The sequence below is a fragment of the Mastomys coucha genome, unplaced genomic scaffold (assembly GCF_008632895.1).
Source record: "Mastomys coucha isolate ucsf_1 unplaced genomic scaffold, UCSF_Mcou_1 pScaffold20, whole genome shotgun sequence".
Lineage (NCBI taxonomy): Eukaryota > Metazoa > Chordata > Mammalia > Rodentia > Muridae > Mastomys > Mastomys coucha.
In genome coordinates, this window is record NW_022196903.1 from 30,951,985 (window position 1) to 30,966,894 (window position 14,910).

Consider the following 14,910-nt stretch of genomic DNA (forward strand, 5'->3'; position numbering starts at 1 on the left):
CACACACAGACACACACACACACACATACACACACACACACACACACACACATTATGATCAGAGCAGTACAAAGACTAAAAAACATATCCTAATAATACTCTAATATTAGAACCTGTTTGGCTAAGCATGAGATACAATATATTTAGCTGAATTTGTAGTTATTATTAACAGATGGAAATAACTTAAATAATTTTAAAATTATTTATTTAATTGTTTAAAATTAAATTAAAAGTGACAATGTTTACAATAGTACAAAAATAAAACATATTTAGGAATAAGCAAAAATAAGATCATCAGTGGAGACACTAAGGAGAATATTAGTCATTGTCCGTCATGAGGAAATGTGATATGTGGGTAGATTGAAAATCATGATACCTAGAAGATATCTGTCTCTATGTATTAAGCAAAAGTTTAGTTTTAAATTTATCTCATTTTATTTTATTTCTTTTAAAAACCTGACAAGTTGATGCTACAAATTGGAGGAGAACAAAGAGATAAAGTATTGATAAAATGCTGATGGACTTTGTTTTTAAAGCTGCAAGGACGAACTGCAGTATCTGACATCCTGATGTTCCCGCTTGCAGGCAAACTGACTCATGAAGCAGAATCAGCAGCTTAGAAAAGGAATCAAAATTCATGACACCTTGATGTACAACAGAAACAACACTGTCGGGCTGTGAGAAACTAGATGCTAAACATTTGCTATCATTCTGGAGAAAACCAAGAGTCCATTCCTACCCAACACAGTACTAAATAGTATTTTTTCTAGAAAGTTCTGAAAGGCCAGGGTGTAAGACTTTGGTAAAACTATAGAAAACTACTTTAGGATGTAGAGTACAAAAGACTCCTTAAGATGCTCAAGAAATAAAATGTATAAGAAAAGATGAATATGCTTAAGGATGTTTTATTTGATTATTATTTTTTGTATGTGAATTCACTGAAAAACAGCATTATTTGGAAGGCACTTTTAAAACTTCTCAAAGGGTACTGGATGTCTTCATTGGCACAAACACGAAACAGTAGGTTCAGTGGACTACCATTTCACCCTAGGTATAGCTTGGCTGTTGTGTAAAGAGACCTAAGGGCTCTGGTGAGAGTGGGATCTTTCAGACACCACTGGTAGAAGTGGAGATTAGGGTAGATATTACACAGGGTAGTATGCACATGCCTCAGCAAGGAAAGCTACCGTATAATTTATACACATCTCTATGAATAATAGCAGCATCCCAAAGAGATAGCATGCTCAGGTGGCTATTCACAAGGGCTAAGGTATAGAATGGACAAGTGTCTACAGATCAATGAATGGATACAGAAAATGTGCTGTGTGTGCACACTGGAATACTTCTCAGCACAAGAAGAATGGATCTTCATTGTTTGCAGAAAGATTATGCAAATGGTGGATATTACATTAAATGAAATAAAATCAGGCACAGAAAGAAAATCACTGTAAAACTCTATGTGGAATGGCCCAGAACAGTGTTTCATAAACTGTCGAAGTTCTGTGAACCTGTACTGTTAAGAGACATGACAGTACAATTAAATAACATATTCCAAAATAAATCCATGTTCTACAGAAAACACACTTTTCTCTAAAGACTCAATATGTTTTTTGAGTTTCAAGTGATTTATGTATAATTAATACATAACTGACACTCAAAACAGCTCAGTGAACCCAGTGGTCTTACTTAGGCCCAGCAGGCTAGTGAGCCAGGCTGGTTATTTTTTGTATAGTTTTCTAGCTCCTCATTTTGGCCCAGTTAGTGCCACAGCTTCTGGGTTTCAGGCCAGGTATGTGGTTTTGACTGTTGATGTGAGCACTATTTTTGACTTGGCTTGTCAGTTGGCAGTGCCCACCAACTGCTCACACACTAGCTAAGCACAGCGGTTGCCTCTCAGGCAAGGTGCCAAATGTGACATTTCACTACTTTAAATAATCAGACACTTGCAAGTCATCACTGGTGTTTGGGATTCCAATCTCTTGGCAATCTATTGCCGAGAATAGCTCACATAAACAGGACATAAAAAGTGAGAGCTGATAGAGGATTTATTATTATTATTATTATTATTATTATTATTATTATTATTATTATTATTATTATTATTTAGGGGTGTGAGATTGAGTGGAATGAGTGTTCTAATCCAGCATCTTCCATTTCCTGGACATATTCTAATGCAGCTTCTTGCATCTCCTGGACTACCCATAATTCTTAGGGACTGTACAGAATTCAAAGTTGTCTGAGCAAACATTAAATGGCCATTTGTGGGGGCCTCCACAGTCTGAGTTATTCACAGAATGAGTCATTGAACCCAGATGATTTTCACTGTGTTTTCAAACTGTGAATCCCCTCTTTTTAACAAAATTGCTTTGGTGAGACTGAGAATGACAAAGAGGTAAGGTGGTAGGAGAAGAGGCATAGGGTTTTCATGTTAAAAGTTCTCTTTATGTTAAAAATAGCTATTGCTATTGAAAAGGGAATAGAAATACATACAGTACTATATCAGACTTACAAAATACTGACTTGGGTCTGTTCTCCTAAAATTCACCAGGTTGACCTGGGAGGTAATGTCCTGTATCTCTCTAACATCAAAATATCTGGTCATTGTGGTGATAAGTCCACCAGCTGATTATTAAGGGGATAGAATTTGCATTGTCATTAATGTCCAGAAGGTTACAATGGTGTCTTTGAGGGCACCAAATACCTAGTCTGTGTGCCATTTTCTTCAGCAAGGTAGAAAAAAAAATGCCTGAATCTCACCACTGTGAACCAGTTTGAAATTTGGCAATTCAGAGCTTGTTTTTGCCTGACAGCTTTCCCAACATTTATTCCAAGTGTGTTGTAAACTAACTTTGCCAATTAGGAGGCTGTTTAATTTGTTCAGTTCAAGGTCAGTGAAACTATACATAGCTCCTCAAGCAAGTTTTGTCTTTTAGGGGGTAAAGTTTGCTATACCTAAGGATCTGGTACTTCTTCTTGGGCAAAGGTATAGCAAGAAACTTGTTAAGGCATAATAGTAGAGTTAGAAATGTATAGCTAGATATGCTTTGACTGGCCTATAAAATTTTAATTTTCCCCTTACTCTGTTAGTTTTTTCCTAATATATAATTTCACACAATGTATCTTGATCGTATTCACCCTTTCCCTTCAGGCATCCTAGATTCATTTCCAATCTGTCCTCCTATGTCTTTTTTTTTTTTAATACCCCATCAAGTCCAGTTTGTGGGGCCCATACTCTTAGATATGTGACCTTCACTGGAAGGTAGTCAACCCACTAGGGGCTTCCATAAAGAAAACTTGTTCTCCCTCTTTCAGCAATGATCAGTTGTTTACAGCTCCTCAGTTAGGGGTGGGGCTTCATGCTGGCCTTCCCCTTTCATGCTGCTATCTTATCTGCCCTGAGCTTAGGCATGTCATGGGCATGCTGTCTCAACTGATATGAATTCGTAGGTTCAGGGGCCCTGCTGTGTCTACAAAGCACTATACCCTTATTTTCTTTCACTACCTCAGGCTTTTATAATCTCTCTGTCTCCTCTTCCACAAAGATCCCTAAGATTTGGGAGAAGGAGCTATGATGTAGACACCCCTTTTAACACTGGGCACCATACAGTCTCTCATTCTCTATATACCTTGACCAGTTGTGGATCCCTATGCCCTTTGCCATCTATTGCAAATAGCTTTTCTGATAAGGCTCAGCAGATGCGAAAATCTATTCATATAATGTTAAATCTTTAGGAGTTGGTTTAATGTGTTCTTAATATTTTAACATGACAGTCTGACCTTTGACATAAATTATATTTTTGCTTCTTTGAAAAATCAGACAGTGTAGCCAATTACAGGACTAAAATTCTTAGCTATAGTAATTAGCTGGGTCCAGATGGTCATTGCTATCTTTAGGTGGACATCATTCTTCAATGTTTCATCACTTGCCTCCTCTGTTATCTTATAAGCATTTGTCATGGGACATGTGATGTTGATGACTGAATTCTTTCATTGTCCTTGCAAGACTAAGTTTAGCCATTATGACCTAAAATCTTTATTAACTTTCATTTCCAGAATTACTTGCTCCATCTAATGGAGCTCCAGTTATAGACTATTTTATAGTAATGCCTAACTTCTACTTCTTCTTCATTACACCTTTTTGTTAATTTAGTTTTCCTTATAAGAATCAGATGAAGTCCATTATACAGTTGCTTCTTTTATTCTGATACTAGATACCATGGGTCATTGTGGAGTTTTCTGGATTCTTGGTGACCAGTCATTTCCTTTGGTCAAGAGTTTCTACTCTATCAAATCTATCTTCAATAAGAAACAGTAATTTCACCCTTCAAAAAGTTGTCCTTGGTGGGATCAGTTGATGTGAGGAGAATCAACCTCTTGGTGGAATGTGGCTTCCTAAGCAGCTCTGGGTTATTTTCTTCCCAGCCCAGAATCAATATATTGAATAGTTGTATCTATTGGCCCAGGAATTTTTGTAGATGTAGATTTCCATGGAATCTTCTAGCATTAATTTTTCAATTCTAAATATTTCTGGGTAGTTATCTCTTCATGAAAAAGTACTCATAATTTTGATCACTGTCAATGAGAAAAAACACAAAAGAAAACAAAGCAAAAAACAAGTCCAATGACTTTTCCTAGGTGAATTTCTTGTTTTGGCTTAGCATTAACCTCTCTTACTTCTATTTATAGCTTATAATAAAGGTTTTGTTGAACACATTTCTTTTCCTAAAGTGTCAAATTCAGGCTCCTAAGGAATCTGTCATGAGGTTTAGGGCTTTCTGTGTTTGTGCTATAAACAAAAGGACATATGTAAAACTATGATAGAAAATTTGCCTTTAAGACTTAAAATAAATATTCAAGTTATATGCCAGAAACTACTTAAATTGGATAATAAAATTTATGTGCACAAAAGTTTTTCCAGAATTACCTTTAAACAAGTTTCTAGTGACTCAGTTGGTTGAACAGAATAGATATGAGAGCCTGATGTTCTATATCCATTATGGAGAAAACAAAATATTTTCTATATTTCTATGTACTCCATTTTAATTTAAGGTTTGTTTGATGTCTATAAGGTTTAGATTCAGAAAACTCTGTACGTAAAACAACAAAATGGTAACACAATAGTTAATGTGAGAATTATTTCTGGGATTATTATATGACAAGGGCCATCTATGTATGGCCAAACCCAATAGTGGCCAGTTATGGAACTACAAAGATTTTGATAAAGAATTACATTTCTAAACATTTATTCTAAGAATCTTTATTTTTAAAGAGATGGGAAGAAGTAAAGGAAAAATAAAGACACCATTAAAAATAATGGTTTTTACAATATTCTAAATTTGCTAAAAACAACCAATAAATCCAAAAATCTAAGAAAGTCAATGAAGTTCAAGTAGAGAAGACAAAAATAGTCATATCAATTCACAGTTAATAAAATAGCTAAAATCAAGGAAGATCTACGCTACAGGTTATAGTATGAATACAGTTTATATGATCTAATATCTGTCTATTGGTGTTAAGTAAGATGTAGTGTAAATAAGCCAGAATTGTTGTTATGTTTAGTAAGAAAGAAAGTACTATATCATGAATAAACTTAAAAGCCATTGACCAAGTAAAACATTTATGAGAATAAATGCTTGGGCCAAGAAACGAGTATTAATTGTAAGGAGTAGAAATATGGTATGGAATACTATAAAATGAGTACATGTGGATGGCTGCAGGGCTTTGTATTCTATTGAAAATAATCGAATTGTGTATTTAAAATTGGTTAACTTATGATACAAAATTATATTTAATAAAGTTGCTAAATGAGTCAATGAAATAAACTCCTCTAAAAGGCAATATTTAAAATAGCATGAAAAAGCAGACCTAATTTTCTCTGTGTAAAGATAATATTCTAATCACTAAAGGCTCAAATACTAAACACTGAAGACTTAAATGTAAAAGGATAGGAGAGATTAGAGCATTACATCACTCACAAAAATCCTGGAATAATTATTAGTTATTCCACGATATTCCAGAACAAGGAATATGAAGCACACATGATGATTTCATCATAATAAAGTCAATTCCTGATGATAATGTAAACAGCCTTATTGAAGTGACTCTACTGAAGGAGCTACAACATCAGGAGCCAGACATTCTAGAGCAGGAAGAGGAAGCATAACAGTCCAGTTACAGCGAGCAGATCTCGACTCTTCTCAGCTCTTCTTTTGTTTGTTTTTTAGATATATTTATTATCATACATAAGTACACTGTAAATGTCTTCAGACACACCAGAAGAGGGCATCAGATCTCATTACGGGTGGTTGTGAGTCACCATGTGGTTGCTGGGATTTGAACTCAGGACCTTTGGAAGAGCAGTCGGCGCTCTTACCCGCTGAGCCATCTCACCTCTTCTCAGCTCTTACCTTTTTTAGTTTTTAAGAGCTGGAGCTGGTAGACAGACACCATCTTTATTAAAACGACATCTCTAGAAACCTTTACTTAACAATTGCTAAATTCACATTATTTAAGTATAGTTGAAGCACTTACCAAAATGGGGATTGTATTGTGCTGAAAGAACAGAATCAATCCGCTGGAAAAAACAAAAAACCAACCCTGAAATTAGAGGCTGTGGAGATGGTTCAGAGCACTTGTTTCTACTATAGAGGACCTGGGTTTAGTTTTCACCACCTGGGTGTGGTAGCTTTAAAACTACCTGTGATTCCTGCTTTGTGGGATCCAACACCCTCTTCTGGACTCTGCAGGAATCTGAATAACCATGATACCTATGGAGGCAAGCAGGCACACATGAAGACGTATTATTAAAAAGAGAGAAAACAGTAAGTTGGGTGGCTAAGGAGGTGAGAGTAAATCTGGGAGGAATTAATGGAGGGGTTGAATATGACCAGAATGCATTGCTTGAAATTCTCAAAAAAAATATTTTTAAAAATTTTAAATAAAGATATTTGAGGAATTCATCTAGAAATCCACAAAGAGGGGTAAGTAAAATGTTTCTCTATAATTGATTTAACTGTGCCTTTCAAATAGCATGAGCCCAACAATGTCATAGAAAGACAACTAAAGGCCCTGTATATAAGATGAAATGAATATGCAACACATGGCAGATCACAAGTAAATATTCATAGAGATGACCATGACACTAAACATTTGTACATGGAACCTTCAAACTGACTGTATGTACCTTAAAACAGCACAGGGTGAAACTGTAGCATCTCAGGTTTTGAAAGAATATCCTATAATGTTTACCACAATTGCTGGGCACCCCACTTTCATATCATACCATATCCATTTTTTGATAGGGAATAATGAGAAAAATCTAAAACTAGACAATTTAAGGTCAGACTGAAACATAAGGAAGAAGTTTAACTGGAAGCAAAGAGCAAGATTGGAACAAAGATGAAAAAATTTCAACTCAAAACCTTTGAGTTGGATACTTAGGAATTAGTTCATGCAATCTGCCATGTTGTCAACTCAGAGGAAGTTCACATGACCTTGGTGGGTAGAGAGAAGGCACATGAACAAAACCTTTGTCCATGATAAAACTCTCAGAAGCAAGATAGATTTCCTCAGGCTAATGAAGAGCACCTCTGAAAAAATTTTCAACTAGCTTCTCACCTAGTGGTAAAACTCTGAATACTTCATTCCTAACACTGAAGAAAAGGGTGGTTGCCCCTCCTGTTGGTGTTCAGCATCCTTATGGAGATTCTATCAGCCTGACAACGTAGGAAGAAGGGACAAGAGTCATAAGGATTGCAAAGGAAGCAAAATCATCTACATAATTACTGTATGCAGAAAATACTCAAAAATAGGCTATTGTTCCCAGTTAGTTGTCAACACTGAAATTCAGAAAGTTACAAACTGACTGCATTCATGTACTCTACACAGTTGCACCCAGTAGCAATTCCAATGGTACAGACATATAAAGTGCTTAGGGACTGTATTAATCAGGGCTTAATAGGAGCAAAGGACAGGAAGAATGCATATGCATTATGACGGAGATTCATTAGATTGGCTTACACAGTATGAGCTGTGGTGGGGGTTGGGGTCCCACAGTGTAAACATAGAACAGCCTAAGAATAGGTAGTTGTACAGTCTGGGAAGCTGGGTGCCTCAGCTGTCCCCACCTGACATTGATAGCCTTGAGGATTACTAGAGATCTCCTGGTCCTCAGTCTGGGTAGGGAGGCCAAAGAAGCTGAAGGATGGTAGAAGCAGCAGCAGCAGTAGCAATGGCAGAGCTGATGTACTCACCTGTAAGGAGGAAAGGTAACCGAGGAATGAGGCTACACTGCTTTCCCCTTTCCCTCTTGTATCTGGGTTGCACATGAATGGTGTTATCCTATCCATGTTGAGGGAGCTTCTTTCCCCTCAGTTAACCATTCTGGAAAATAGCATCAGGGACCCACTTGGAAGTGTATCTCTTTGAGTTGATCTCAGAACCCATCAAGTTGACAACCAAGAGTGACCATCAGAGAGGTAAAATACCAGAGCACCTGCAGCATCTTTACAATGAAGATGAATGTGGAAACACATAAGAGATTACCCATTTCCAATATTTATTTTATCTTTTGATCTCTATAAAGTTCTATGTGCATTATTTTTGATCCTATTAAAAATCCCAGTGGGATCCAGAAATGGACAAAATAATTGTAAAATAATAGAGATGAGAGGACATGGAGTAACAAAACAGGATTAGACAACAAAAATCAAGTGGTGGATTCACATTGACTGAATTCCAGACTCATTATGAAGCTACAGTTGGGAGGGTGATTATGATGATTATATGTATGTATATACATGTACATATATACATGTACATATACACACATATATACATATAGATACATATATATTTATATCAACAAAACTAGTAGAACAAAGTGAAAGTATAAAATAGATGTATACACTATAATTCTTCTCAAATAGGTCTATCTATCTTTTATTTAAGAAGTAAGTTGACTCAACATGTTTAAATTAGAATGGACCCAATGCTGTTTAACATATGTTTATGAGAAATGGTTATACACAGAGGCAAATAACAAAATTGCAGTGGATAAATAGAGGGAAGATATGAAAGGTTTATGAGTTAGGAAATACACTGTCAGACCCTTAACAAAGACTCTGTAATGAATGCTATTCTGAAGATAAGACTCAAGTTCAGAACTTATGTTTCTTGTTTTGGAAGATTGAATTTACTTATGGAATACAGAAAGAATTATGTATATACTGCAAGCATGACTTCCATTTCTTCAGCCATATACCCACAAAGGTACTGAAGACACAATGTGATTAAAACTCTTAAAAGAGCTTTTGATGCAGGGCAAACTGAGCCAATACAACATCTTTTATGATATTTAGAATTTTAATGTGTATAGGCTTTATTCTATTATGAAAATGACTTGTTAGCATTATCTGTGCGTTTCTTAAACTTACAGAGAGGGTAGCTTGTAAGGGGACTTAATGACTATTTGATATCCTGTTAGATATGTAAAGTAACTTTTTAAAGGTTAAACAGGGTAATAAACCCAAATTAAGACAAGAACAGAAGGAGGGGGAGGAGGAGAGGCTGACTTAGTGGGAAGGTTTGCTGTAGTTTCATGATCCTGGTGATTTTTGTTGTGGTGGTAAAGAGGGTATTGCATATAAACAAATTTGTAAGCCCATTTTTATAAATGCTTCCCCTGGGGCTTCCTGTGCCTGTCAGCAAGAGGTGGATCATGCAGAGAACTGAGCAGAAGAAAGCTAAGCAGCAATTCACTTTAATCCAGCACTTTGCATTCAGATGAATATGCAAATAGGTTCAGTGAAGTGAACCTGGCTACACTCTCACTTTGAAACTCAAGTTAAATTGTTTTAAATGGGCAGAATGCAGAGTAGCTCATGAGCTCAATTTATCTCTTTTTAGAATCATGTGATTTTGGTGTCATTCTGAAGTGATCTTGATTAATCCATTTGGAAGGACATGCATGGGGGTGAAAGTGTTTGTCTCTTCAGGCTTGTTTGGTTTGATTAGAAAATACATCTTTAAAGTGTATTTGTATATTTAAATAAAATATTTATACAAGTAAAATTTTTATATGCAAATAATTTATAAAAGTTATAAATTTTAAATAAAATGTAACTTTTATAAATATAAAATTATACAAGTGTAGCAAATACTCATAGCAAATAGATGCATGTCTGTCTATCATCAATCGTCTCCCTGTGTCATTTCCTGCTTTACTTAAACGATAATGGTTTTAAATCTTTAAATATCATGATAATTAGATAAATCTCAATTACTTAGCCATTCATGTTTTAATTCTTTTATCTGTTCTTTCTCCATTAAATTTGGTCTACTGATAACACAATTCCAAAGGAGTTCATCCTACTTTGTCATAAATTACCTTGAACAAGATTTTTCTTCCTAATATTGCAAGAAACTGTGCTCTCTCTTCCCAGCTTTACTTTAATTGCTTTCTTCATTCTCTTGCCTCCTCCTTGCTTCTTTGTCAACTCTGTGTTCAGCCAGGAAAAGGAAATACTCTCAAAAGAGAAGAGGACTGGAGTAAAGGTTGCTCTAAGAGCAGGAGATAGGATCCTATGCTATAATTTCTACTTTGTGTTTGCTGATGCCTGGTTATCATCCAAAGAAACTAACTTAATTTGACACAGCTGCCTGAGAACTTGAAGTTGTAAAAGCTTTTTGGGAGATTTTAATGTGTTATTCAAATGGAACATAGCATCACTGAACTCTATGCACAGTGCTCAAAAGAGGTTTGGTGTAATGTAGAGAGTCTAAACTCTGCTCCAAAGAACCCAGTGTCAGTGGTTGAAGGAAATTGGAAGGGTTTCGAAATCTTAAACTATGGGAGAGGTTAGATATTTCAGTCTCTTGCAACAATACCAAGACTAGTGGCTCTCAGAATCAGAAGGCTAAATAAAAATGATTTTGTCTTGTTCCTCTCTGGAAATTTTTCAGGTACAAAAGAAAACACACAACCAAACAAAATCATTTATTGTATGAAATTCATTCCCATTTATTACAGAAACAAAGAATTTCCAGGGAAGAGGTCAGGAACTATGCTCCAAGGTGAATGGAATCAGCAGAAGGCTGGGATGAGTCCTGCTCAAAGCCTACCACTCTTACTTTAGGGAGACAATAATTCTCTTACTTTTGCAGATTGTTCTGTAGACAATTATGGAATCAGTGCACCATGGATAAAAATTCTGAGTGAGAACATATATTTTGTGTGTGTCACAGATGAAAACAGGAAATAGAAACTGGAAGGAAGCTGGTGCAGGGGCTTGAACATAGCAGCTCTGGTATCCTTGGTTCTCTGGCCTTACCAAGAGAGAACTCTGGTATCTTACCCCCTCCTAAATGTGTACCCTGCCTGGAGGCCATACTAAGGGGGTTACTAAAACTCCAGTGTAGAAATTAAGACTACCAGTGTGAATAGCTTTAGAATTGGATCTCTATAGTTTCATGCTGAAATGGACAATATTTATTTCTCAGTTTCAGCTCATCTACTAAAGGAGTTTAGGATTACATCTTCAGAACAGGGAGTGTTATACATGCTTTGATCAGGGCTGAATAGAAGTCTGTTAAAGGAAAAGCTAAATTTCTGGCCTAGGTGCAGAGCTAGGCCAACATTCCAACATTCCAAGCTATGCGGAACCTAAGAGTTAATCTGATTGGGTAGGTCAATCATCTGGCTAAGAAACAACACTTCAGGAGCAGTGACTACTTCAAGCCATGCTAAACAGATAGGAGGTCAATGTACCTTATGCCTTTAAGGTACATTTACTTTCCAGAAAGCCTGTCCTTGGTACAATAGCTTATAGAGCTGGAGCCTTGAGGTTGAGTTAAGCCTGTACACTATTCAAATTATAGAGAAAAGCATCATTTTCCCCTTTTCTTCTTTTGTATAATTTCCTAAGCCTGAATAAACTTTACTAGACAGTCTGGCCTCTCTCTATAGCTACCTTTCTTTTGTGGTGCCTAACTCAATGGCTTTCTCTCTTTGCTCCATCTCCTTCCTCCAGACAGCTACAGAAATGTACTCTTTTCCTATGCCCCATTCCCTTATAAATGCTGATAGACCAGCCCTTGATTTGCATTCTGAATTTGTTTAAAATTATTTTATTAAGAAAATCAAGAACTCAAAATTTCTGGTAACATAGCATATTATTCTTTCTTGGATACTTTTAAAAGTACAGGTCATATATCCATCAACTAAATATTCTTCCAAGAGAAGGAACATAAAGGCCATTAGTTTCAAGGACCAAAAAGATTGCCAAGGGTAAAAGCTCTTGGAAAGCATTCAGAAGACAACCCAAAAGACAAAGGCAGGTACAGAAGCATTGGCTCAGTTTCATGTACATGTTCTTTGACACTGACACTATCAAGTCCATTCTTACAAGTGGGTGAACAAAATTGGAAAATTGATCTTGATATCTTTAAAAAGAAATTGTATTTTCTAGGCTTTTACTAGGCTAAAATAAAAAAAAATTTCCAATCATCTGTCTGTTCCTTTTTTAAAATTTTAATTCCTAATTAGATTGCTTGTGAACACTCTGTCTCTTGTCTAGCTGCTGTCTTGATTGTTGGCAGCTTGACTCAGAACCTCAATTGGAAAATTCAGACTTGACATGCAGAAGGACAAAGTAAGAAAAGCATGGGGTTATAGGTTCTATACAAGTCCTGTTGCTTTATGAGTCTTTCTGTGGGTGGGTAAATAGGCCAGTTGGTTAATAATAAACAAAAAGTAATACAATTTCCATTAAATACCTTCATGCTTACAGAATTGTTTCAAATAATGTATAATAAAACTTTTCTTGAGAAGATACAACACACACATCTACTCACCTCAAATAGAGGATCCATGTAAGAAAATACACATACCACCAAATTTGGTGAGCCGGTGAGTTTTATTGGGTTTACTTAAAAAATGTATGTGAGGGGTTATTTGCAGGAGTAGAAATGATTCAAAAACAGCTGTATCACCAGAGCACACAGATCACAAAGCTGAGAACCAGGAGCAACTGCACACCCCACAAGCAGCTCAACTAGTCGGAGAGTGTTGTTTCTCAGTGTGTCAGTTGGTCTAAACCTCTTTCAGGCAGCTCAGCTGGTTGCCACTTCTTCAAGGCAGCTGCTCTGGTCTGTCTTTGCAGCCTTTCTCCTCTAAGAGTATTCTTAGCAGTTCAGCTTCATTTGATTTGAGCAGGACTCTTCAGCTTTTAGTGCTGTAGTAGGGAGGGGCATAGTAAATCTATTCAGTTACAGGAACTTCCTGAAGCTATTTTGAGTTGTTTACCTTTCTGCTTAAGGAGCTTCCTGAAGGATAGAATGCTTCAATCTCAGAAGAAACTGTTATACAGCATCAAAGATACAGAATTTGCTTGCAAACCTATTCTACTGAAAGGGTGAAATGGACTGAGCAGTGTAAGTCCATTTTTGTTTATGCATTAGCTCTGTGTCTACTGTAGAGTGATTTAAGTATCCTCTTTTCTATACATTAATATATCTTTTGTGGTTCACCAAAGTCAGGGCAACAACTATAAAACCTATTATTATTAGAAGTTAGCTCTCAAATGAGAAAGCACAGTAAATTTGAATGTGAGTGACTGTAACTCATGAGTGTATTTGATTGCTGGGAACTGGTTTGTTGAAAATATTCATTGGGTCAGGAGGTTTGTACAGCTCCATGTGAGTCTATGTAAAGTGGGTATCTATCAGCATCCCCTGATCACTAGGCTCTTAATTCACATAAGTGGCTGCCAGGGAAAGCAAGAAAGGATCAAAACCATGTGGGTATGGCCTTATTTTTTCACTCATTTAGGCATCTAACGAATTCACCACTTATGCAGTACTAAGCATCAACTATATAATGGCAACTGCACAGAACACTTTCCATGAACAGAACTTAACATCTAATAGAGAAAACAAATATTAAATAAATAATCACATAAATAAATGTAAGTTTAAAATGGATTAGTTCTTGTGAGGGCAAGTTCAGGATATAGGTAATAGGAGGATTTGATTTGGCTGGAAGGCATTTCAGGAAGGATGGCAGATATTTTCCCTACGCTCAGAGAAGAGAAACCCTCAAGTTTCTCTGAGTTTGTTGGAGTCATCAAGTGGGTAAAAAATGCAGGTGTGAGATGCATGGGCTCCTAGGACTGGATGGTGGCTAGTGCACTGTGCTTCTGGACTGGGCTGGTGAGATGGCTCAGTGGGGAAAAGATGCTTGCTGTCAATCCTGACAACTTGAGTTTGATATTCAGAACCCAGATGGTAGAAGGAGAGAACTGACTCCCACAATTGTCTTCTGGGGTCCATGTTTGTGTATTGGTGTGTGTGTGTGTGTGTGTGTGTGTGTGTTTATGTATGTGTGTGCGTGAGCCCACATGCCCACATTTGTTCATGGACACACATGTGCAAGCATGTGAGCACACATTCACTCTCCTACATATAAGTAGATAGATGAATGAATGGATACATAGATAGATAGATAGATAGATAGATAGATAGATAGATAGGTAGGTAGGTAAAATGTGAGTCTTCAAAGAATATACCATGCTTCTGAACTTTGTCCTCACCCTCTAATTAGCCTTTCTCTCTCTCATTGTCACTCCTGCTTCTGGTGTTTGCTCCTCACTCTGTGTTCTTACTAATCTTGCATGTGGCATTTCCTCATGAGTACAGAGCATCACTGGAGAGGAGGATCTAGTCATTTTCTAAGTTGCCAAGGCAAACTTGTCTTCTTATGGAACCACTGAGTAGAGTTGTAATTTCCAAAATTCTTTCAAGGTTGTGCTGAAACACACACATACACTGTATTGACTGGGGTAATGAATAAGCACATGGGGAAGCAGGAACAAAGCTTTCATAGAACAGCTGGCTGCTGTATGCATGCAGTTA